Below are 25,346 nucleotides of genomic sequence, written 5' to 3'. Positions count from 1 at the left end.
TTCTCCACCTCTATCACCCTGTCTCTCTTTCTCCACCTCTATCACCCTGTCTCTCTTTCACCACCTCTCTATCACCCTGTCTCTCTTTCTTTACCCCCACTTCTCTCCTTCTCTCTACTACAGAGGACATGTATCTCTCTCCTTCTCTCTCTCTCCCTACCTCTCTACTACAGAGGACACGTATCTCTCTCCTTCTCTCTCTCTCCCTACCTCTCTACTACAGAGGACACGTATCTCTCTCCTTCTCTCTCTCCCTACCTCTCTACTACAGAGGACACATATCTCTCTCCCTACCTCTCTACTACAGAGGACACGTATCTCTCTCCTTCTCTTCTGTCCCTTTATGTCTTTCTGTCTGACAAACACAGACTCTCTCTCTAGCCGACAGTGTTGTTGCTGTGTTAGAATGGTGGATCGGCATCAGGACCCAGCCGTGTCTCTCTGTGTTCCCCTCCAGCACATCTGAAACGTCTGTCTGAGAACACACACACACACACACACACACACACACACACACACACACAGACTAGAGAATATAGACTCTATATAGACGCTTGAAGAACTAGTGTTTCTTACTGATTGGAACTGTAGCTGTGGCATACAATATGGCTATAACCACAATTCTACCTATGCACATGTAAGTTGGGTTTACGGTGTGTGTGTGTGTGTGTGTTGTTGTGTGTGTGTGTGTGTGTGTGTGTGTGTGTGTGTGTGTGTGTGTGTGTGTGTGTGTGTGTGTGTGTGTTGTCCATGCAGGAGTAGGGGGTTGCCAAGGGGTGTGGGCCATCTGTTGCTAAAACAATGTGTCTCTCCTCCTCCTCTCTACAGCCGTTCTCTGCTGTGGCCTCTCCAACCCTCTGTAGCTATGTGTGTTGGCCACATCAAAGTGATGCATTTTTGGGGGTTTTGTTTGCATCATAATGCATCAAGGTACATTTTTTCTCCACTGAAAGGGCTTTATCTTGAAAACCTGACAGCTGACATCCACAATATGTTTTAGAGATTGTATTATCAGTGTAATAATGGACAAAGCATTGAGTGTGTACGATTCCTTTATCCTGGTGGGTGTTATAGTAACCGTGTGTGTGTGTGTGTGTGTGTGTGTGTGTGTGTGTGTGTGTGTGTGTGTGTGTGTGTTGCAGGGGGCCCGTGTGTGGGTCAAGGAGAAGGAGCAGCTGGTCCCCTCTACTGTCAGCTCCTGTGGTGACAGGAACTCTGGTCCTCACTACCGACTATGGAGAGGTACGACACACACACACACACACACACACACACACACACACACACACACACACACACACATATACGCACATATATAGTCGTCCTTGCCACCACCACTGGCCAAAATAATGGAATTAAATGTTTGTTTTAATCTAATTAAGAATGTGTGAATAATTCCCCCCACCTACACACACATGCACAGCTCTGTGATGGGTTATGATGGTTGTTGTAGAGTGTGTTTGGCTCCAGTTGGAGCGTTTACATGGTGATAATAATAGTACTCTGGTTTTTCCTTCCAGAATATATACTTATTTTCTCTCTATCCACCATTCTCTATATCTCTCTCTCTCTCTCTCCCTCTCTCTCCTCTTCCTCCATCTCTCTCCTCTCTCTCTATCTCTCTCTCCTCTCTCTCTCCCTCTCTCTCTCTCTCCCTCTCTCTCCCTCTCTCTCTCTCCCTCTCCTCCCTCCCTCTCTCCACCCCCCCTCTCTCTCTCTCTCTCTCTCTTCTCTCCTCTCTCTCTCTCTCTCCTCTCTCTCTCTCTCCTCTCTCCTCTCTCCCTCTCTGTCTCTCTATCTCTCTCTCTATCTCTCTCTCTCCTCTCTCTCTCCCTCTCTCCTCTCTCCCTCTCTCTCCCTCTCTCTCTCCTCTCTCTCTCCTCCCTCCCTCTCTCCCTCCCTCTCTCCACCCCCCCTCTCTCTCTCTCTCTCCTCTCTCCTCTCTCTCTCTCTCCTCTCTCCCTCTCTCTCTCTTCTCTCCTCTCTCTCTCTCTCTCTCTGTCTCTCTCTCTCTCTCTCTCTCTCTCTCTCTCTCTCTCTCTCCTTCTCCATTGAGTTTGATTTTAGTCCAGGACAAGGATGGGTCTGTTTGGGAAGGTCCTTAAAGGTTAAGGGAGAGTAAAGGGCATTATGGTTGTCTAGTAAATATCTAAGTGACAACAGTTGGTGAAATGAACGCAGCTGAGTTACATTGTTGCCATCGATCAACGCGTTCTAAAACGTGTGTATTTGTGCCGGACTGTCCGATCCTAGATCTGTGTTGAAGCCACCTAACTATGGGACAGGGACCGTCATTCTAGGTTACCATGGAAACGGCCAGAGAGTGACAGTGGAGGGATTCTCTGTATTGTGTCGTCTGTGATTGGCTGGCGGCGTCATCACATGGGTGCGTGTAGCACACACTGGATTGGCTTCCATCTCGGTGTCTGTGAGACACTGGACACACACACACACACACACACACACACACACACACACACACACACACACACACACAGGCTATGTTAGAGCTGGGTTATACAGAGAGAAAGTAATGTGACCTGGATTTCAGCGGCAAGAGTGAAAGCTGCAGTGAAGAGCTCACATGAGTACAGGATACGCTCCAGGGACCAAGTCCACACACACACACACACACACACACACACACACACACACACACACACACACACACCTGGATAGACAACCACATGCACACACCTGCACCCGTAGAGTCTTCTGTTGTTTCTCCCCATCTCTCTCTCCATCTCTCACTCCATCTCTCTCTCCACATCCCTCCATCCCTCCTTCCATCCCTCCTCCACACACTCATATTATGCTCTCTTAATCCACATCACTCTGCAGTTGACAGTGCAGCGAGACAGAGATGCAGTGTACATCTCTCTCTCCTTCTATCTCTTTATCTTTCTCGCTCTCTCTCTTTCTCTACCTCTGTATCTCTTTCTCTACCTCTCTCTCTCTCTCTCTCTCTCTCTCTCCATATATGTTTCTCCCTCCACTATTTAACCAGAGACATAAAATTAGACTAAGTTAACCATGTCTCACTTCTCCTTCCTCTCTCATTCTCTCTCTTTCTTCACTTGCTCTGTCTTTCATTCTTGGCTCGTTCTCTCACTTCTGTCTTCATCATCCATTTTTAAACTATCCTAGTGTAGAAAATGTGGGGGTTCTGCTGTGTGTGTGTGTGTGTGTGTGTGTGTGTGTGTGTGTGTGTGTGTGTGTGGGGGGGGGGGGTGGGGGGGGGGGGGTGGGTGGATGTGTGTGTGTGTGTGTTATTCAATGATAAACTGAATCAACACACACACTCAGCCCACTCTAAAACACACCAGAGGGCAAAAGAACAGAAGGAGACATTTTACTTGATCCTCTACAGTACTTCTACAGGCTCTTACTCAACAGTCTGAACACACACCAACACACATGCTTGCACGCACGCACACACACACACACACACACACACACACACACACACACACACACACACACACACACACACACTGACCATTCACACAGGAGCGGGGCTCGAGATTCAATCTGAAAGAGAGAAGGAGAAATTGAGTGGAGAAGGAGTGGGGGAAGGGAAAGGAGAGTGGGAGGAGGAGGAGAGGGAGGAGAGGTAGCAGGGCCAGGCGAAGGAGAGAAATGAATGTAGTAGGAAGAGGGGAGGCAGAGAGAGGAAGATATGAAAAGAAAGGAGGGATGGAAAGAAAGGGAGAGGGATAAAAAAGATGGTTGAGAAGGAAATGGACCCAGGGACTAAGAACTGAGGAAGATAGGTGAGTGTATATGCAGAGGAACAGAGAGAGAGGGTGAAGAGGGAGAAGAGAGAGAGGGAGAAAGAGAGAGGAGATGAGAGAGAGGGAGAGAGAGAGAAGGAGAAGAGAGAGAAGGAGAAAGAGAGAGGGAGAAGATAGAGTGGGAGAGAGAGAGAAGAGAGAGAGAGAGGGGGAGAGAGAGAAGGAGAGGAGAGAGAGGGGGGAGAGAGAGAAGGGAGAGTGAAGGAGAAGAGAAAGAAGGGGGAGAGAGAAGGAGAAGAGAGAGAGAGAGGAGAAGAGAGAGAAGGGAGAGATGGGTAAGGAGAAGAGTGAGAAGGAGAAGGGGAGAGAATGAGAAGAGAGGAATAGAGAGGGAGAAGAGAGGAATAGAGAGAGGTGAGAGAGAGGGGGAGAAGAGGGAGGGAGAGAGAGGGAGAAGAGCGAGAAGGAGAAGAGAGAGAAGGGGGAGAGAGTGAAGAGAGAGAGAGGAGAAGAGAGAGAGAAGGAGAAGAGCGAGAGAAGGAGAAAGAGAGAGGGAGGAGAGAGAGAGAGAGAGAGAGAGAGAGATGAGGGAGGGAGGGAGAGAGAGAGAAGGGGAGAGAGAGACGGAGAAAGAGAGAGAAGGAGAGAGAGAGGGAAGGAGAGAGAGAAGAAATGGAGGGAGAGGGAGAGAGAGAGAGAAGGGAGAGAGAGACGGAGAAAGAGAGAAGGAGAAAGAGAGAGGAAGGAGAGAGAGAAGGAGAAAGAGAGAAGGAGGAGAGAGAAGGAGAAAGAGAGAGGGAGGAGAGAGAGAGGAGAGAGAGAGAAGGAGAAGAGAGAGAAGGAGAAGAGAGAGAAGGAAGAAGAAAGAAGGAGAAAGAGAGGAGGAGAGAGAGAGGAGTAAAGAGAGAGGGAGGAGAGAGAGAAGGAGAAGAGAGAGAAGGAAGAGAGAGAAGGAGAAAAGAGAGAGGGAGGAGAGAGAGGGAGGGAGAGAGAAGAGAGGGAGGGAGAGAGAGAGAGGGTGAGAGAGAAGAGAGAGAAGGAGAAGAGAGAGAGAGGGGGAGGGAGAGGAAGAAGAGAGAGAAGGGGGAGTAGAGAAAGAAGAGGGAGAAGAGAGAGAAGGAGAAAAGACAGAGAAGAGAGAGAGCGGGAGAAGAGAGAGAGGGGGAGAGAAGAAGAAGAGAGAGAAAGGGGAGAAAGCTAAGGAGAAGAGCGAGAAGGAGAAGAGAGGAATGGAGAGAGGGAGAAGAGAGAGAAAGAGAAGAGTGAGAAGGAGAAGGGGGGCGAGAGAAGGAGAAGGAGAAGAGAGGAATAGAGAGAGGGAGAAGAGAGAGGGGTAGAAGAGAGAGAAGGAGAAGAGAGAGAAGGAGAAGATAGAGAAGGAGAAGAGCGAGAAGGAGAAGGGGAGAGAGAGAAGGAGAAGAGAGGAATAGAGAGAGGGAGAAGAGAGAGGGGTAGAAGAGAGAGAAGGAGAAGAGAGAGAAGGAGAAGATAGAGAAGGAGAAGAGCGAGAAGGAGAAGGGGAGAGAGAGAAGGAGAAGAGAGGAATAGAGAGAGGAGAAGAGAGAGGGGTGAGAAGAGAGAGAAGGAGAAGAGAGAGAAGGAGAAGATAGAGAAGGAAAAGAGAGAGAAGGGGGAGAGTGGATTTATAGAAGAATATAGTGAGAGAGAGAAGAGGGAAGAGATTTAGCCGAAGCTAATGGACTAGTATAATCTGTGAAAGTGGCCCTCTCTTGTGTGTGTGTGTGTGTGTGTGTCTTTACTCCCTCTCTCTCTCTATGTTATCCAGTGTGATGTTCTCACAGACACAGAGATGGAAGCCAATCCAGTTATCTGATGGAATTAGTCACTTTACTACTCTACTCTTCCCAGTAAGACCATATAATCCTACATTAGAGACAGAGAGAGACAGAGAGGGGAGAGACAGAGAGAGGGGAGAGACGGAGAGAGAGATACAGAGAGGGGAGAGAGAGATACAGAGAGGGGAGACAGAGAGACAAACAGACAGGGGAGAGAGAGAGAGACAGACAGAGAGGGGAGAGAGAGACAGAGACAGAGAGACAGAGAGGGGAGAGACAGAGAGACAGAGAGGGGAGAGAGAGAGAGAGAGACAGACAGACAGGGGAGAGAGAGAGAGAGAGACAGACAGACAGGGGAGAGAGAGAGACAGACAGACAGGGGAGAGAGAGAGAGAGAGACAGGGGAGAGAGAGAGAGAGACAGACAGAGGAGTGAGAGAGACAGAGAGAGAGAGAGACAGACAGGGGAGAGAGAGAGAGAGAGACAGGGGAGAGAGAGAGAGAGAGACAGACAGACAGGGGAGAGAGAGAGAGAGAGACAGGGGAGAGAGAGAGAGAGACAGACAGAGGAGAGAGAGAGACAGAGAGAGACAGACAGACAGGGGAGAGAGAGAGAGAGAGAGAGAGACAGACAGACAGACAGACAGACAGGGGAGAGAGAGAGACAGACAGGGGAGAGAGAGAGACAGAGAGAGACAGACAGACAGGGGAGAGAGAGAGACAGAGAGGGGAGAGAGAGAGAGAGACAGACAGACAGGGGAGAGCGAGAGAGAGAGACAGACAGACAGACAGGGGAGAGAGAGAGACAGACAGACAGGGGAGAGAGAGAGAGAGAGACAGGGGAGAGAGAGAGAGGACAGACAGAGGAGAGAGAGAGACAGAGAGAGAGAGAGACAGACAGACAGGGGAGAGAGAGAGAGAGAGACAGGGGAGAGAGAGAGAGAGAGACAGACAGAGAGAGAGAGAGACAGAGAGAGACAGACAGACAGGGGAGAGAGAGAGAGAGAGAGAGAGAGAGAGACAGACAGACAGACAGACAGACAGACAGACAGGGGAGAGAGAGAGACAGACAGACAGGGGAGAGAGAGAGACAGAGAGAGACAGACAGACAGGGAGAGAGAGAGAGAGAGAGAGACAGACAGACAGACAGACAGACAGACAGACAGACAGACAGACAGACAGGGGAGAGAGAGAGAAAGAGAGAGAAAGGGGAGAGACAGCGAGAGAGAGAGAGACAGGGGAGAGAGAGAGAGAGAGACAGACAGGGAGAGAGAGAGAGACAGACAGGGGAGAGAGAGAGAGAGACAGAGAGAGACAGACAGACAGGGGGAGAGAAAGAGAGAGAGAGAGAGAGAGACAGACAGAGGAGTGAGAGAGACAGAGAGAGAGAGAGACAGACAGGGGAGAGAGAGAGAGAGAGACAGGGGAGAGAGAGAGAGAGAGAGAGAGACAGACAGACAGGGGAGAGAGAGAGAGAGAGACAGGGGAGAGAGAGAGAGAGACAGACAGAGGAGAGAGAGAGACAGAGAGAGACAGACAGACAGGGGAGAGAGAGAGAGAGAGAGAGAGACAGACAGACAGACAGACAGACAGACAGACAGACAGGGGAGAGAGAGAGACAGACAGGGGAGAGAGAGAGACAGAGAGAGACAGACAGACAGGGGAGAGAGAGAGAGACAGAGAGGGGAGAGAGAGAGAGAGACAGACAGACAGGGGAGAGCGAGAGAGAGAGACAGACAGACAGACAGGGGAGAGAGAGAGACAGACAGACAGGGGAGAGAGAGAGAGAGAGACAGGGGAGAGAGAGAGAGAGACAGACAGAGGAGAGAGAGAGACAGAGAGAGAGAGAGACAGACAGACAGGGGAGAGAGAGAGAGAGAGACAGGGGGAGAGAGAGAGAGAGAGACAGACAGAGGAGAGAGAGAGACAGAGAGAGACAGACAGACAGGGGAGAGAGAGAGAGAGAGAGAGAGAGAGAGACAGACAGACAGACAGACAGACAGACAGACAGACAGGGGAGAGAGAGAGACAGACAGACAGGGGAGAGAGAGAGACAGAGAGAGACAGACAGACAGGGGAGAGAGAGAGAGAGAGACAGACAGACAGACAGACAGACAGACAGACAGACAGACAGACAGGGGAGAGAGAGAGAAAGAGAGAGAAAGGGGAGAGACAGCGAGAGAGAGAGAGACAGGGGAGAGAGAGAGAGAGAGACAGACAGGGGAGAGAGAGAGAGACAGACAGGGGAGAGAGAGAGAGAGACAGAGAGAGACAGACAGACAGGGGGAGAGAAAGAGAGAGAGAGAGAGAGAGACAGACAGACAGACAGACAGACAGGGGAGAGAGAGAGAAAGAGAGAGAGAGAGGGGAGAGACAGAGAGAGAGACAGGGGAGAGAGAGAGAGACAGACAGACGGGGGAGAGAGAGAGACAGACAGGGGGGAGAGAGAGACAAACAGACAGGGGAGAGAGAGCGATACAGACAGGGGAGAGAGAGAGAAAGAGAGAGACAGACAGGAGAGAGAGAGAGACAAACAGACAGGGGAGAGAGAGAGAGAGAGACAGACAGGGGAGAGAGAGAGAAAGAGAGAGACAGACAGGGGAGAGAGAGAGACAAACAGACAGGGGAGAGAGAGAGAGACAGACAGGGGAGAGAGAGAGACAGAGAGAGACAGACAGACAGGGGAGAGAGAGAGAGAGACAGACAGACAGACAGGCAGACAGGGGAGAGAGAGAGAGAGAGACAGACAGACAGGGGAGAGAGAGAGACAGACAGGGGAGAGAGAGAGAGACAAACAGACAGGGGAGAGAGAGAGAGAGAGAGAGAGAGACAGACAGGGGAGAGAGAGAAAGAGAGAGACAGACAGGGGAGAGAGAGAGACAAACAGACAGGGGAGAGAGAGAGAGAGACAAACAGACAGGGGAGAGAGAGAGAGAGAGACAAACAGACAGGGGAGAGAGATAGAGAGACAGACAGACAGGGGAAAGAGAGAGAGAGCGAGACGGACAGGGGAGAGAGAGAGACAGAGAGAGACAGACAGACAGGGGAGAGAGAGAGAGAGAGAGAGAGAGAGAGAGACAGACAGACAGACAGAGAGACAGAGAGGGGGAGAGAGAGAGAGAGAGACAGACAGGGGAAAGGGAGAGACAGAGAGAGACAGACAGACAGACAGGGGAGAGAGCGAGAGACAGACAGACAGACAGACAGACAGGGGAGAGAGAGAGACAGGCAGACAGGGGAGAGAGACAGACAGACAGACAGACAGACAGACAGACAGACAGACAGACAGACAGACAGACAGACAGACAGACAGACAGACAGACAGGGGAGAGAGAGAGACAGACAGACAGACAGACAGGGGAGGGAGAGAGAGAGAGAGACAGGCAGACAGGGGAGAGAGAGACAGACAGACAGACAGACAGACAGACAGACAGACAGACAGACAGACAGGGGAGAGAGAGAGAGAGAGACAGACAGGGGAGAGAGAGAGAGAGACAGACAGGGGAGAGAGAGAGAGAGAGAGAGAGAGAGAGAGAGAGAGAGAGACAGACAGACAGACAGACAGACAGACAGACAGACAGACAGACAGACAGACAGACAGACAGACAGACAGACAGACAGACAGACAGACAGAAAGACAGACAGACAGACAGACAGACAGACAGACAGACAGACATACAGACAGACAGGGGAGAGAGAGAGATTAAAATGTAAAAGGTTTGGTGATGTGCTATTACACTACTACCTCCCTGGCACAACACACAATATGTGAGTGTGTACGAGGTGTGTGTGTTATCTCCATATGTATGCAGCTGTGTGAGCCATGAATAACATGCGTGTGAACCCATAACACAACACATGGACAGGCGTTTCTCTCCAATGCGCGCGCACACACACACACACACACACACACACACACACACACGGCTCACACACCCACACACACACACACACACACACACACACACACACACACACACACACACACACACACACACACACACACACACACACACACACACACGGCTCACACACACACACACACACACACACACACACACACACACACACGGCTCACACAGAGGCGTTCCTCTCCCATGCTGGGAAGGAGAGGAGAACGAGAGGGGTAGAGACATGGAGATTGTAGGGATGAAGACAGAAAAATAAGATGAGAGAGATGTGGAGAGGACAGAGAGATATGGAGAGAGATGTGGAGAGGACAGAGAGATATGGAGAGAGATGTGGAGAGGACAGAGAGATATGGAGAGAGATGTGGAGAGGACAGAGAGATATGGAGAGAGATGTGGAGAGGACAGAGAGATATGGAGAGAGATGTGGAGAGGACAGAGATATATGGAGAGAGATGAGGGGAGGACAGAGAGATATGGAGAGAGATGTGGAGAGGACAGAGAGATATGGAGAGAGATGAGGGGAGGACAGAGAGATGTGGAGAGAGATGTGGAGAGGACAGAGAGATATGGAGAGGACAGAGAGATATGGAGAGAGATGTGGAGAGGACAGAGAGATATGGAGAGAGATGAGGGGAGGACAGAGAGATATGGAGAGAGATGTGGAGAGGACAGAGAGATATGGAGAGAGATGAGGGGAGGACAGATAGATATGGAGAGAGATGTGGAGAGGACAGAGAGATATGGAGAGAGATGAGGGGATGACAAAGAGATATGGAGAGAGATGTGGAGAGGACAGAGAGATATGAGGAGAGATGAGGGGAGGACAGAGAGACGTGGAGAGAGATGTGGGGAGGGCAGAGAAATATGGAGAGAGATGTGGGGAGGACAGAGATATGTGGGGAGGACAGAGAGATATATGGAGAGAGATGAGGGGAGGACAGAGAGATATGGAGAGAGATGAGGGGAGGACAGAGATATGGAGAGAGATGTGGGGAGGACAAAGAGATATGGAGAGAGATGTTGGGAGGACAGAGATATATGGAGAGATATGTGGAGAGGACAGAGAGATATGGAGAGAGGTGTGGGGAGGACAGAGAGATTATGGAGAGAGATGTGGGGAGGACAGAGAGATATGAGGAGAGATGAGGGGAGGACAGAGAGACGTGGAGAGAGATGTGGGGAGGGCAGAGAAATATGGAGAGAGATGTGGGGAGGACAGAGATATGTGGGGAGGACAGAGAGATATATGGAGAGAGATGAGGGGAGGACAGAGAGATATGGAGAGAGATGAGGGGAGGACAGAGATATGGAGAGAGATGTGGGGAGGACAAAGAGATATGGAGAGAGATGTGGGGAGGACAGAGATATATGGAGAGATATGTGGAGAGGACAGAGAGATATGGAGAGAGATGTGGGGAGGACAGAGAAATTATGGAGAGAGATGTGGGGAGGACAGAGAAATTATGGAGAGAGATGTGGGGAGGACAGAGAGATATATGGAGAGAGATGAGGGGAGGACAGAGAGATATGGAGAGAGATGAGGGGAGGACAGAGATATGGAGAGAGATGTGGGGAGGACAAAGAGATATGGAGAGAGATGTGGGGAGGACAGAGATATATGGAGAGAGATGTGGAGAGGACAGAGAGATATGGAGAGAGATGAGGGGGGGACAGAGAGATATGGAGAGAGATGAGGGGAGGACAGAGAGATATGGAGAGAGATGTGGAGAGGACAGAGAGATATGGAGAGAGATGAGGGGAGGACAGAGAGATATGGAGAGAGATGTGGAGAGGACAGAGAGATATGGAGAGAGATGAGGGGATGACAAAGAGATATGGAGAGAGATGTGGAGAGGACAGAGAGATATGAGGAGAGATGAGGGGAGGACAGAGAGACGTGGAGAGAGATGTGGGGAGGGCAGAGAAATATGGAGAGAGATGTGGGGAGGACAGAGATATGTGGGGAGGACAGAGAGATATATGGAGAGAGATGAGGGGAGGACAGAGAGATATGGAGAGAGATGAGGGGAGGACAGAGATATGGAGAGAGATGTGGGGAGGACAAAGAGATATGGAGAGAGATGTGGGGAGGACAGAGATATATGGAGAGATATGTGGAGAGGACAGAGAGATATGGAGAGAGATGTGGGGAGGACAGAGAAATTATGGAGAGAGATGTGGGGAGGACAGAGAAATTATGGAGAGAGATGTGGGGAGGACAGAGAAATTATGGAGAGAGATGTGGGGAGGACAGAGAGATATATGGAGAGATATGAGGGGAGGACAGAGAGATATGGAGAGAGATGAGGGGAGGACAGAGATATGGAGAGAGATGTGGGGAGGACAAAGAGATATGGAGAGAGATGTGGGGAGGACAGAGATATATGGAGAGATATGTGGAGAGGACAGAGAGATATGGAGAGAGGTGTGGGGAGGACAGAGAGATTATGGAGAGAGATGTGGGGAGGACAGAGAGATATGAGGAGAGATGAGGGGAGGACAGAGAGACGTGGAGAGAGATGTGGGGAGGGCAGAGAAATATGGAGAGAGATGTGGGGAGGACAGAGATATGTGGGGAGGACAGAGAGATATATGGAGAGAGATGAGGGGAGGACAGAGAGATATGGAGAGAGATGAGGGGAGGACAGAGATATGGAGAGAGATGTGGGGAGGACAAAGAGATATGGAGAGAGATGTGGGGAGGACAGAGATATATGGAGAGATATGTGGAGAGGACAGAGAGATATGGAGAGAGATGTGGGGAGGACAGAGAAATTATGGAGAGAGATGTGGGGAGGACAGAGAAATTATGGAGAGAGATGTGGGGAGGACAGAGAGATATATGGAGAGAGATGAGGGGAGGACAGAGAGATATGGAGAGAGATGAGGGGAGGACAGAGATATGGAGAGAGATGTGGGGAGGACAAAGAGATATGGAGAGAGATGTGGGGAGGACAGAGATATATGGAGAGAGATGTGGAGAGGACAGAGAGATATGGAGAGAGATGAGGGGGGGACAGAGAGATATGGAGAGAGATGAGGGGAGGACAGAGAGATATGGAGAGAGATGTGGAGAGGACAGAGAGATATGGAGAGAGATGAGGGGAGGACAGAGAGATATGGAGAGAGATGTGGAGAGGACAGAGAGATATGGAGAGAGATGAGGGGATGACAAAGAGATATGGAGAGAGATGTGGAGAGGACAGAGAGATATGAGGAGAGATGAGGGGAGGACAGAGAGACGTGGAGAGAGATGTGGGGAGGGCAGAGAAATATGGAGAGAGATGTGGGGAGGACAGAGATATGTGGGGAGGACAGAGAGATATATGGAGAGAGATGAGGGGAGGACAGAGAGATATGGAGAGAGATGAGGGGAGGACAGAGATATGGAGAGAGATGTGGGGAGGACAAAGAGATATGGAGAGAGATGTGGGGAGGACAGAGATATATGGAGAGATATGTGGAGAGGACAGAGAGATATGGAGAGAGATGTGGGGAGGACAGAGAAATTATGGAGAGAGATGTGGGGAGGACAGAGAAATTATGGAGAGAGATGTGGGGAGGACAGAGAAATTATGGAGAGAGATGTGGGGAGGACAGAGAGATATATGGAGAGAGATGAGGGGAGGACAGAGAGATATGGAGAGAGATGAGGGGAGGACAGAGATATGGAGAGAGATGTGGGGAGGACAAAGAGATATGGAGAGAGATGTGGGGAGGACAGAGATATATGGAGAGATATGTGGAGAGGACAGAGAGATATGGAGAGAGGTGTGGGGAGGACAGAGAGATTATGGAGAGAGATGTGGGGAGGACAGAGAGATATGAGGAGAGATGAGGGGAGGACAGAGAGACGTCGAGAGGGATGTGGGGAGGGCAGAGAAATATGGAGAGAGATGTGGGGAGGACAGAGATATGTGGGGAGGACAGAGAGATATATGGAGAGAGATGAGGGGAGGACAGAGAGATATGGAGAGAGATGAGGGGAGGACAGAGATATGGAGAGAGATGTGGGGAGGACAAAGAGATATGGAGAGAGATGTGGGGAGGACAGAGATATATGGAGAGATATGTGGAGAGGACAGAGAGATATGGAGAGAGGTGTGGGGAGGACAGAGAGATTATGGAGAGAGATGTGGGGAGGACAGAGAGACGTCGAGAGGGATGTGGGGAGGGCAGAGAAATATGGAGAGAGATGTGGGGAGGACAGAGATATGTGGGGAGGACAGAGAGATATATGGAGAGAGATGAGGGGAGGACAGAGAGATATGGAGAGAGATGAGGGGAGGACAGAGATATGGAGAGAGATGTGGGGAGGACAAAGAGATATGGAGAGAGATGTGGGGAGGACAGAGATATATGGAGAGATATGTGGAGAGGACAGAGAGATATGGAGAGAGATGTGGGGAGGACAGAGAGATTATGGAGAGAGATGTGGGGAGGACAGAGAAATTATGGAGAGAGATGTGGGGAGGACAGAGAAATTATGGAGAGAGATGTGGGGAGGACAGAGAAATTATGGAGAGAGATGTGGGGAGGACAAAGAGATATGGAGAGAGATGTGGGGAGGACAGAGATATGTGGAGAGGACAGAGAGATATGGAGAGAGGTGTGGGGAGGACAGAGAGATTATGGAGAGAGATGTGGGGAGGACAGAGAGATATGAGGAGAGATGAGGGGAGGACAGAGAGACGTGGAGAGAGATGTGGGGAGGGCAGAGAAATATGGAGATAGATGTGGGGATGACAAAGAGATATGGAGAGAGATGTGGAGAGGACAGAGAGATATGAGGAGAGATGAGGGGAGGACAGAGAGACGTGGAGAGAGATGTGGGGAGGGCAGAGAAATATGGAGAGAGATGTGGGGAGGACAGAGATATGTGGGGAGGACAGAGAGATATATGGAGAGAGATGAGGGGAGGACAGAGAGATATGGAGAGAGATGAGGGGAGGACAGAGATATGGAGAGAGATGTGGGGAGGACAAAGAGATATGGAGAGAGATGTGGGGAGGACAGAGATATATGGAGAGATATGTGGAGAGGACAGAGAGATATGGAGAGAGGTGTGGGGAGGACAGAGAGATTATGGAGAGAGATGTGGGGAGGACAGAGAGATATGAGGAGAGATGAGGGGAGGACAGAGAGACGTGGAGAGAGATGTGGGGAGGGCAGAGAAATATGGAGAGAGATGTGGGGAGGACAGAGATATGTGGGGAGGACAGAGAGATATATGGAGAGAGATGAGGGGAGGACAGAGAGATATGGAGAGAGATGAGGGGAGGACAGAGATATGGAGAGAGATGTGGGGAGGACAAAGAGATATGGAGAGAGATGTGGGGAGGACAGAGATATATGGAGAGATATGTGGAGAGGACAGAGAGATATGGAGAGAGATGTGGGGAGGACAGAGAGATTATGGAGAGAGATGTGGGGAGGACAGAGAAATTATGGAGAGAGATGTGGGGAGGACAGAGAAATTATGGAGAGAGATGTGGGGAGGACAGAGAAATTATGGAGAGAGATGTGGGGAGGACAGAGAAATTATGGAGAGAGATGTGGGGAGGACAGAGAGATATATGGAGAGAGATGAGGGGAGGACAGAGAGATATGGAGAGAGATGAGGGGAGGACAGAGATATGGAGAGAGATGTGGGGAGGACAAAGAGATATGGAGAGAGATGTGGGGAGGACAGAGATATATGGAGAGATATGTGGAGAGGACAGAGAGATACGGAGAGAGGTGTGGGGAGGACAGAGAGATTATGGAGAGAGATGTGGGGAGGACAGAGAGATATGAGGAGAGATGAGGGGAGGACAGAGAGACGTGGAGAGAGATGTGGGGAGGGCAGAGAAATATGGAGAGAGATGTGGGGAGGACAGAGATATGTGGGAAGGACAGAGAGATATATGGAGAGAGATGAGGGGAGGACAGAGAGATATGGAGAGAGATGAGGGGAGGACAGAGATATGGAGAGAGATGTGGGGAGGACAACGAGATATGGAGAGAGATGTGGGGAGGACAGAGATATATGGAGAGATATGTGGAGAGGACAGAGAGATATGGAGAGAGATGTGGGGAGGACAGAGAGATTATGGAGAGAGATGTGGGGAGGACAGATAAATTATGGAGAGAGATGTGGGGAGGACAGAGAAATTATGGAGAGAGATGTGGGGAGGACAGAGAAATTATGGAGAGAGATGTGGGGAGGACAGAGAGATTATGGAGAGAGATGTGGGGAGGACAGAGAGGTTATGGAGAGAGATGTGGGGAGGACTGAACTGTATGGAGTGTGTGTGTGTGTGTGTGTGTGTGTGTGTGTGTGTGTGTGTGTGTGTGTGTGTGTGTGTGTGTGTGTGTGTGTGTGTGTGTGTGTGTGTGGCCGTGCTGTTCTCTATGGCTTGTATATAGAGTGTGAATAGATAAATAGATTTGGGACGTGGAAAGTCACAGCCGTACACTTAACGTAAGTACCATGTGTAAGGACCTCCACTGAGGAACTAATTACCTGTGTGTGTGTGTGTGTGTGTGTGTGTGTGTGTGTGTGTGTGTGTGCTTGTGCGTAACTTTATGTCTACAGATGTTGGATCTTAATTTGAGCCAGTTTCACATAGCAGGAAAATAATCTTTCAGCAACAGGAAACGGAACGTAGATTAACCAACACTGGAGAATTAGGAGTACATATCTGGTCTCTCTCTCACACACACACACACACACTCAGGGGGTGGCTGTGCCCTATGACTGCATCCACCTCAGATCAGACAATGTTCAATCCCCTTATAAAACCCAGGCAGTCGGGTCAAATACCAACCAGACGTCTGGGAACCGACTGAGTTGACATATGAACATCCTGGGATTCTATAGGACTTCTGTTGTCAGATGAGACGTCAGCCGTCAGTGGAATGAATGAAGGAGCTTTTCATGGAAATAACATGTCAATCATGTACTGTTACCGCATTATACTGCATTGTACTTCATTGTACTGTGCAGTGGCTATACTGATATCAGGGTCAGTCTCCGCTTGGACTCCTCACCTCCTCCTCTCCTCTCCTTCATGACCACTGTTAGATGAAAGGACTGGTAGGTGTACATGGCCTACCAGACCAGGCATCATGGAGAAAAGGATCTCTCTCTCTCTTCCTCCTTTGGTCTCTCCTTCTTTTCCTCTCCCTCGTTCGACTGGGCTCCCTTCCCCCCCTTGTCCCCTTCTCTCCAGTTGCCATGGAAACTGATGACATAGATGTGGGGGCTCGGCTCTTCCACATGCAGAAGGAACGAGAGAGAGAGAGAGATAGAGAGAGAGAGAGAGAGAGAGATAGAGAGAGAGAGATAGATAGAGAGAGAGCGATTACACTACATGACCAAAAGTATGTGGACACCTGCTCATCTCATTCTGAAATCGCGGGCATTAATATTAATATGGAGTTGGTCCCCCTGATGTTGGGCGATTAGGCCTGGCTTGCAGTCGCCATTCCAATTCAGCCCAAAGGTGTTCGATGGGGTTGAGGTCAGCACTCTGTACAGGCCAGTCAAGTTCTTCCACATCGATCTCGACAAACCATTTCTGTATGGACCTCGCTTTGTGCATTGTCATGCTGGAACAGGAAAGGGGGATACCTAGTCAGTTGTACAACTGAATGCATTCAACTGAAATGTGTCTTCCACATTTAACCCAACCCCTCTGAATCAGAGAGGTGCAGGGGGCTGCCATAATCCACATCCACGGCGCCCAGGGAACAGTGGGTTAACTGCCTTGTTCAGGGGCAGAATGACAGCTTTTTACCCTGTCAGCTCGGGGATTCTATCCAGCAACCTTTCGGTTACTGGCCCAACACTCTAACCGCTAGGCTACTTGCCGAGGGCCTTCCCCAAACTGTTGGCACAAAGTTGGGAAGCACAGAATTGTCTAGAATATCATTGTATGCTGTAGCGTTAAGATTTCCCTTCACTGGAACTAAGGAGCCTGAACCATGAAAAACAGCCCCTCATCTGTCAGACTGCCAGGTGGTGAACCGTGATTCATCATTCCAGAGAACGCGTTTCCACTGCCCCAGAGTGCAACGGCGGCGAGCTTTACGCCACTTCAGCCGACGCTTGGTATTGTGCATGGTGATCTTGGGCTTGTGTGTGGCTGCTCGGCCATGGAAACCCATTTCATGACGCTCCTGACGAACAGTTCTTGTGCTGACGGCCGTCTTGTGCACTGGGCGGTCCCGTTCTGTGAGCTTGTGCGGCCTACCACTTCGCGGCTAAGCCGTTGTTGCTCCTCGACGTTTCTACCTCACAATAACAGCACTTACAGTTGACCGGGGCTGCTCTAGCAGGGCAGACATTTGACAAACTAACTTGTTGGAAAGATGGCATCCTATTGTTGTTGCGTCATAATGGCCCTGAAAAGAGAATCTGTCTTAAGGACATGGTTTACATGGGTATTTACCAACCCATTGTACTATGAGCCAACGCAACAACAATACACTAGTGGAAGGGCCTTGGCAACACACCCTCAATACACTAGTGGAAGGGCCTTAGCAACACACCCTCAATACACTAGTGGAAGGGCCTTAGCAACACACCCTCAATACACCAGTGGAAGGGCCTTGGCAACACACCCTCAATACACTAGTGGAAGGGCCTTAGCAACACACCCTCAATACACTAGTGGAAGGGCCTTAGAAACACACCCTCAATACACTAGTGGAAGGGCCTTAGCAACACACCCTCAATACACCAGTGGAAGGGCCTTGGCAACACACCCTCAATACACTAGTGGAAGGGCCTTAGCAACACACCCTCAATACACCAGTGGAAGGGCCTTAGCAACACACCCTCAATACACCAGTGGAAGGGCCTTAGCAACACACCCTCAATACACCAGTGGAAGGGCCTTAGCAACACACCCTCAATACACTAGTGGAAGGGCCTTAGCAACACACCCTCAATACACCAGTGGAAGGGCCTTAGAAACACACCCTCAATACACCAGTGGAAGGGCCTTAGCAACACACCCTCAATACACCAGTGGAAGGGCCTTAGCAACACACCCTCAATACACCAGTGGAAGGGCCTTAGCAACACACCCTCAATACACCAGTGGAAGGGCCTTAGCAACACACCCTCAATACACCAGTGGAAGGGCCTTAGCAACACACCCTCAATACACTAGTGGAAGGGCCTTGGCAACACACCCTCAATACACCAGTGGAAGGGCCTTAGCAACACACCCTCAATACACCAGTGGAAGGGCCTTAGCAACACACCCTCAATACACCAGTGGTGCTCATTTCCTGTTCAAGGAATTGCAAGAACTGAAAATACCTCTCTTTCTCGATTCATGAATTGGAATTTAACTGAAATTAGGCTAATTGTCATTGACTCCAACTGTGCAATATTTACCTTTGCATTGCATCTCTAATATGTATCTCTCTCCCTCTCTCTCTCTCCCCCTCCTATTTCTTTCTCTCCCCTCCTCTCTCTCTTTCTCTCACTCCCACCTCCCCTCCTCTCTCTCTTTCTCTCACTCCCACCTCCCCTCCTCTCTCTCTCTCTCCACTGGGGTTGAGGTCAGCACTCTGTACAGGCCAGTCAAGTTCTTCCACATCGATCTCGACAAACCATTTCTGTATGGACCTCGCTTTGTGCATTGTCATGCTGGAACAGGAAAGGGGGATACCTAGTCAGTTGTACAACTGAATGCATTCAACTGAAATGTGTCTTCCACATTTAACCCAACCCCTCTGAATCAGAGAGGTGCAGGGGGCTGCCATAATCCACATCCACGGCGCCCAGGGAACAGTGGGTTAACTGCCTTGTTCAGGGGCAGAATGACAGCTTTTTACCCTGTCAGCTCGGGGATTCTATCCAGCAACCTTTCGGTTACTGGCCCAACACTCTAACCGCTAGGCTACTTGCCGAGGGCCTTCCCCAAACTGTTGGCACAAAGTTGGGAAGCACAGAATTGTCTAGAATATCATTGTATGCTGTAGCGTTAAGATTTCCCTTCACTGGAACTAAGGAGCCTGAACCATGAAAAACAGCCCCTCATCTGTCAGACTGCCAGGTGGTGAACCGTGATTCATCATTCCAGAGAACGCGTTTCCACTGCCCCAGAGTGCAACGGCGGCGAGCTTTACGCCACTTCAGCCGACGCTTGGTATTGTGCATGGTGATCTTGGGCTTGTGTGTGGCTGCTCGGCCATGGAAACCCATTTCATGACGCTCCTGACGAACAGTTCTTGTGCTGACGGCCGTCTTGTGCACTGGGCGGTCCCGTTCTGTGAGCTTGTGCGGCCTACCACTTCGCGGCTAAGCCGTTGTTGCTCCTCGACGTTTCTACCTCACAATAACAGCACTTACAGTTGACCGGGGCTGCTCTAGCAGGGCAGACATTTGACAAACTAACTTGTTGGAAAGATGGCATCCTATTGTTGTTGCGTCATAATGGCCCTGAAAAGAGAATCTGTCTTAAGGACATGGTTTACATGGGTATTTACCAACCCATTGTACTATGAGCCAACGCAACAACAATACACTAGTGGAAGGGCCTTGGCAACACACCCTCAATACACTAGTGGAAGGGCCTTAGCAACACACCCTCAATACACTAGTGGAAGGGCCTTAGCAACACACCCTCAATACACCAGTGGAAGGGCCTTGGCAACACACCCTCAATACACTAGTGGAAGGGCCTTAGCAACACACCCTCAATACACTAGTGGAAGGGCCTTAGCAACACACCCTCAATACACTAGTGGAAGGGCCTTAGCAACACACCCTCAATACACCAGTGGAAGGGCCTTGGCAACACACCCTCAATACACTAGTGGAAGGGCCTTAGCAACACACCCTCAATACACCAGTGGAAGGGCCTTAGCAACACACCCTCAATACACCAGTGGAAGGGCCTTAGCAACACACCCTCAATACACCAGTGGAAGGGCCTTAGCAACACACCCTCAATACACTAGTGGAAGGGCCTTAGCAACACACCCTCAATACACCAGTGGAAGGGCCTTAGAAACACACCCTCAATACACCAGTGGAAGGGCCTTAGCAACACACCCTCAATACACCAGTGGAAGGGCCTTAGCAACACACCCTCAATACACCAGTGGAAGGGCCTTAGCAACACACCCTCAATACACCAGTGGAAGGGCCTTAGCAACACACCCTCAATACACCAGTGGAAGGGCCTTAGCAACACACCCTCAATACACTAGTGGAAGGGCCTTGGCAACACACCCTCAATACACCAGTGGAAGGGCCTTAGCAACACACCCTCAATACACCAGTGGAAGGGCCTTAGCAACACACCCTCAATACACCAGTGGTGCTCATTTCCTGTTCAAGGAATTGCAAGAACTGAAAATACCTCTCTTTCTCGATTCATGAATTGGAATTTAACTGAAATTAGGCTAATTGTCATTGACTCCAACTGTGCAATATTTACCTTTGCATTGCATCTCTAATATGTATCTCTCTCCCTCTCTCTCTCTCCCCCTCCTATTTCTTTCTCTCCCCTCCTCTCTCTCTTTCTCTCACTCCCACCTCCCCTCCTCTCTCTCTTTCTCTCACTCCCACCTCCCCTCCTCTCTCTCTCTCTCCACTCCCCCCTTTCTCTCTCCACTCCCCCCTCTCTCGACTCCCCCCTTTCTCTCTCCACTCCCCCCCTATCTCTCCACTCCCCCCTTTCTCTCTCCACTCCCCCCCCTATCTCTCCACTCCCCCTTTCTCTCTCCACTCCCCCTATCTCTCTCCACTCTCCCCCTCTCTCTCCACTCCCCCCTTTCTCTCTCCACTCCCCCTCTCTCTCTCCACTCCCCCCTCTCTCTCCACTCCCCCCTTTCTCTCCACTCCCCCCTCTCTCTCCACTCCCCCCTTTCTCTCCACTCCCCCCTTTCTCTCCACTCCCCCCTTTCTCTCCACTCCCCCCTTTCTCTCCACTCCCCCCTCTCTCTCCACTCCCCCCTTTCTCTCCACTCCCCCTCTCTATCCCCCCTCCTCTTTATTTATTTCTCTCCCCCCTCCCCTCTCTCTCCCCCCTCCCCTCTCTGTCTCTCTGTCCCCCCCATCCTCTCTAGGTATTGTATCTCCAGCAGGCTGAGGTGACTAGAGAGAGAGTGTACGCTATGCATCAGTCCAGTATAGATGGGGTGGAGGACATGTCCACTCTGGCAGAACTACACGAAGCTGCCATCATGCACAACCTCTACCAGCGCTACCAGAAGGACAGCATCTATGTAAGTCACACACTAACACACACACACACACACACACACATGCGTGTGCTATACAATGAATGCCTCCCCTCCTCTTCCGGTAATCTCCTGGCTAAAGGCTTTTGACAGGAAACACAAATCAACTTATATCATCGCTTCTTCTGAGCGTCTGTGCGTGTGTGTGTGTGTGTGTGTGTGTGTCTGGGGAGGTGGTCTATAAATTACACACTCTTACAGTAATGTAGCGCAAAAGGTGACGTCAAAGCACAACACATGGTTACTAGCTAAGTAGTTCACATCTGCTTTACTGGCACCCAGCCTCAGCCCTACTACCCATAATGCACCTCTCCACAGTGGTATACAACATTACTGTGTTATGGGGAAAGATTTGAAATCATTAATCGACAGAATCATGAATTGACAGGCAGACAGACACAGAACATAGAAGGAAACATGGCTTAAAGGACACAGAGACACACAGAGTGACCTAATGTAGATGAGGGGACACACTGTGTGTGTCTGTGTGAGACAGGGGGCACGGCGGATGACCTTATCGAGATGATGAGGAGGGATTTCCTTTAAGCTGATCGCATTAGTTCACCCGGTGTGCTGGTCAGGTTTCTGTGTCAGTGTGTGTGTGTGTGTGTGTGTGTACACGCGCACGTGTGTGTGTGTCAGAGAATATGCGGAGCACAGAATATGATCCGATGTGAGGCTTGCTGACTTGATGTGTCAGCTGAACGTAAGGGAAGTAAACGAGGACAACTGCTATTTTCTAATACTCCAAAATGGCTGCCCTCCTCTCTCCGCTCTCCTCTTTCCGCTCTCCAGCTCTGTTCTCTCCTCTCTCCGCTCTCCAGCTCTGTTCTCTCCTCTCTCCTCTCTCCGCTCTCCAGCTCTGTTCTCTCCGCTCTCCTCTCTCCGCTCTCCAGCTCTGTTCTCTCCTCTCTCCGCTCTCCTCTCTCCGCTCTCCAGCTCTGTTCTCTCCTCTCTCCTCTCTCCGCTCTCCAGCTCTGTTCTCTCCTCTCTCCTCTCTCCGCTCTCCAGCTCTGTTCTCTCCGCTCTCCTCTCTCCGCTCTCCAGCTCTGTTCTCTCCTCTCTCCTCTCTCCTCTCTCCGCTCTCCTGCTCTGTTCTCTCCTCTCTCCGCTCTCCAGCTCTGTTCTCTCCGCTCTCCTCTCTCAGCTCTCCGCTCTCCAGCTCTGTTCTCTCCTCTCTCCGCTCTCCAGCTCTGTTCTCTCCTCTCTCCTCTCTCAGCTCTCCGCTCTCCAGCTCTGTTCTCTCCTCTCTCCTCTCTACGCTCTCCAGCTCTGTTCTCTCCTCTCTCCTCTCTCCGCTCTCCAGCTCTGTTCTCTCCTCTCTCCGCTCTCCAGCTCTGTTCTCTCCTCTCTCCTCTCTCCGCTCTCCTGCTCTGTTCTCTCCTCTCTCCGCTCTCCAGCTCTGTTCTCTCCTCTCTCCTCTCTTCGCTCTCCAGCTCTGTTCTCTCCTCTCTCCGCTCTCCAGCTCTGTTCTCTCCTCTCTCCTCTCTCCGCTCTCCAGCTCTGTTCTCTCCTCTCTCCTCTCTCCGCTCTCCAGCTCTGTTCTCTCCTCTCTCCTCTCTCCGCTCTCCAGCTCTGTTCTCTCCTCTCTCCTCTCTCCAGCTCTGTTCTCTCCTCTGTCTGTGTTTCTCTGAGTAATATATAGTACATTTTATCCTGGTGCTGGATACAACGTGTGTGTGTGTGTGTGTGTGTGTGTGTGTGTGTGTGTGTGTGTGTGCGTGCGTGTGTCTCAGACCAACATAGGCAGTATCCTGGCAGCGGTGAACCCTTATAAACAGATCCCAGGCATGTATGACCTAGATAGAGTTGAGCTGTACAGTCGACACCACATCGGAGAACTCCCGCCCCATATCTTCGCTGTAGCCAATGAGTGTTACCGCTGCATCTGGAAACGACACGACAGCCAATGCGTCCTCATCAGGTGAGATTTGATTGGTCGAGTATGAAGTTGTTGTTTAGACCTTACCCATCTGACCCCTTATCCAATCACATCCAATGAAGATTCACTCATTAATCTGATTGGTTACAGACCAAAGGCTAACTCAATATCTATTAACCAATCACTGTGTAATATATATTATAGTCCAGACAATAACATGCAAATTGTGTTAACCTATCAGATTAATTTGGTGGAGAAGGTCAGAGAAGGGTTAAGTGTGGTTTTTAGGGTGTGACCTTATGTGTGTGCGTGTGTGTGTGTGTGTGTGTGTGTGTGTGTGTGTGTGTGTGTGTGCGTGCGTGCGTGCGTGTGTGTGTGTGTTCCAGTGGGGAGTCGGGGGCTGGTAAGACAGAGAGCACCAAGCTGCTGCTCCAGTTCCTGTCTGTGATGAGCCAGAACTCTGCTGGGACGCCTCCTTCTGAGAAGACCACACCAGTGGAGCAGTCCATCGTTCAGAGCAGGTACACACACACACACACACACACACACACAACTGTCTAAATACACACACACTAACATTCCTCTCTGTGTGCAGTCCTATCATGGAGGCGTTTGGGAATGCCAAGACAGTGTACAACAACAATTCTAGTCGCTTTGGGAAGTTCATCCAGCTCCACTTCTCCCAGAGCGGGAACATCCATGGTGGATGTATCGTTGACTGTATCCTTCTCTCTCTGTGCCTAGTCCCTCCCCATTGGTTCTGTCCTTCTCTCTCTGTCCCCAGTCCCTCCCCATTGGTTCTGTCCTTCTCTCTCTGTCCCCAGTCCCTCCCCAGTGGTTCTGTCCTTCTCTCTCTGTCCCCAGTCCCTCCCCAGTGGTTCTGTCCCCAGTCCCTCCCCAGTGGTTCTGTCCCCAGTCCCTCCCCAGTGGTTCTGTCCCCAGTCCCTCCCCAGTGGTTCTGTCCTTCTCTCTCTGTCCCCAGTCCCTCCCCAGGGGTTCTGTCCTTCTCTCTCTGTCCCCAGTCCCTCCCCAGTGGTTCTGTCCTTCTCTCTCTGTCCCCAGTCCCTCCCCAGTGGTTCTGTCCTTCTCTCTCTGTCCCCAGTCCCTCCCCAGTGGTTCTGTCCTTCTCTCTCTGTCCCCAGTCCCACCCCAGTGGTTCTGTCCCCAGTCCCACCCCAGTGGTTCTGTCCCCAGTCCCTCCCCAGTGGTTCTGTCCTTCTCTCTCTGTCCCCAGTCCCTCCCCAGTGGTTCTGTCCTTCTCTCTGTCCCCAGTCCCTCCCCAGTGGTTCTGTCCTTCTCTCTGTCCCCAGTCCCTCCCCAGTGGTTCTGTCCTTCTCTCTGTCCCCAGTCCCTCCCCAGTGGTTCTGTCCTTCTCTCTGTCCCCAGTCCCTCCCCAGTGGTTCTGTCCTTCTCTCTGTCCCCAGTCCCTCCCCAGTGGTTCTGTCCTTCTCTCTGTCCCCAGTCCCTCCCCAGTGGTTCTGTCCTTCTCTCTGTCCCCAGTCCCTCCCCAGTGGTTCTGTCCTTCTCTCTGTCCCCAGTCCCTCCCCAGTGGTTCTGTCTTGCTCTCTCTGTCCCCAGTCCCTCCCCAGTGGTTCTGTCCTTCTCTCTGTCCCCAGTCCCTCCCCAGTGGTTCTGTCCTGGTCTACAGGGACCTCCAGCCATAACACATCATATCTGTTCAACATGTTTAACCTCCTTAACTCCTTTCCTCTCAGATTTACTGGAGAAGGTAATGTTCTACCCCCTATCTGGGGCGGTCGTACACACACACACAC

At 50.8% G+C, this 25,346-nt stretch overlaps 1 pseudogene across 1 annotated transcript; it reads left to right on the top strand.

Annotated features, from left to right (window-relative positions):
* The first annotated feature begins 1,022 nt into the window (after window positions 1-1,022).
* Window positions 1,023-25,235, top strand: LOC149975457 (uncharacterized; annotated as a pseudogene). The gene is made up of 6 exons (XR_016488175.1): window positions 1,023-1,061; window positions 1,143-1,242; window positions 21,516-21,674; window positions 23,426-23,613; window positions 23,958-24,092; window positions 24,167-25,235. The product of XR_016488175.1 is annotated as an uncharacterized LOC149975457 (transcript).
* The last annotated feature ends 111 nt before the right edge of the window (window positions 25,236-25,346 follow it).

This window comes from Oncorhynchus mykiss, chromosome 18, assembly GCF_057628025.1.
Source record: "Oncorhynchus mykiss isolate SJ-2025 chromosome 18, ASM5762802v1, whole genome shotgun sequence".
Classification (NCBI taxonomy): Eukaryota; Metazoa; Chordata; class Actinopteri; order Salmoniformes; family Salmonidae; genus Oncorhynchus; species Oncorhynchus mykiss.
This window is presented reverse-complemented; position numbering and strand designations above follow the sequence as displayed.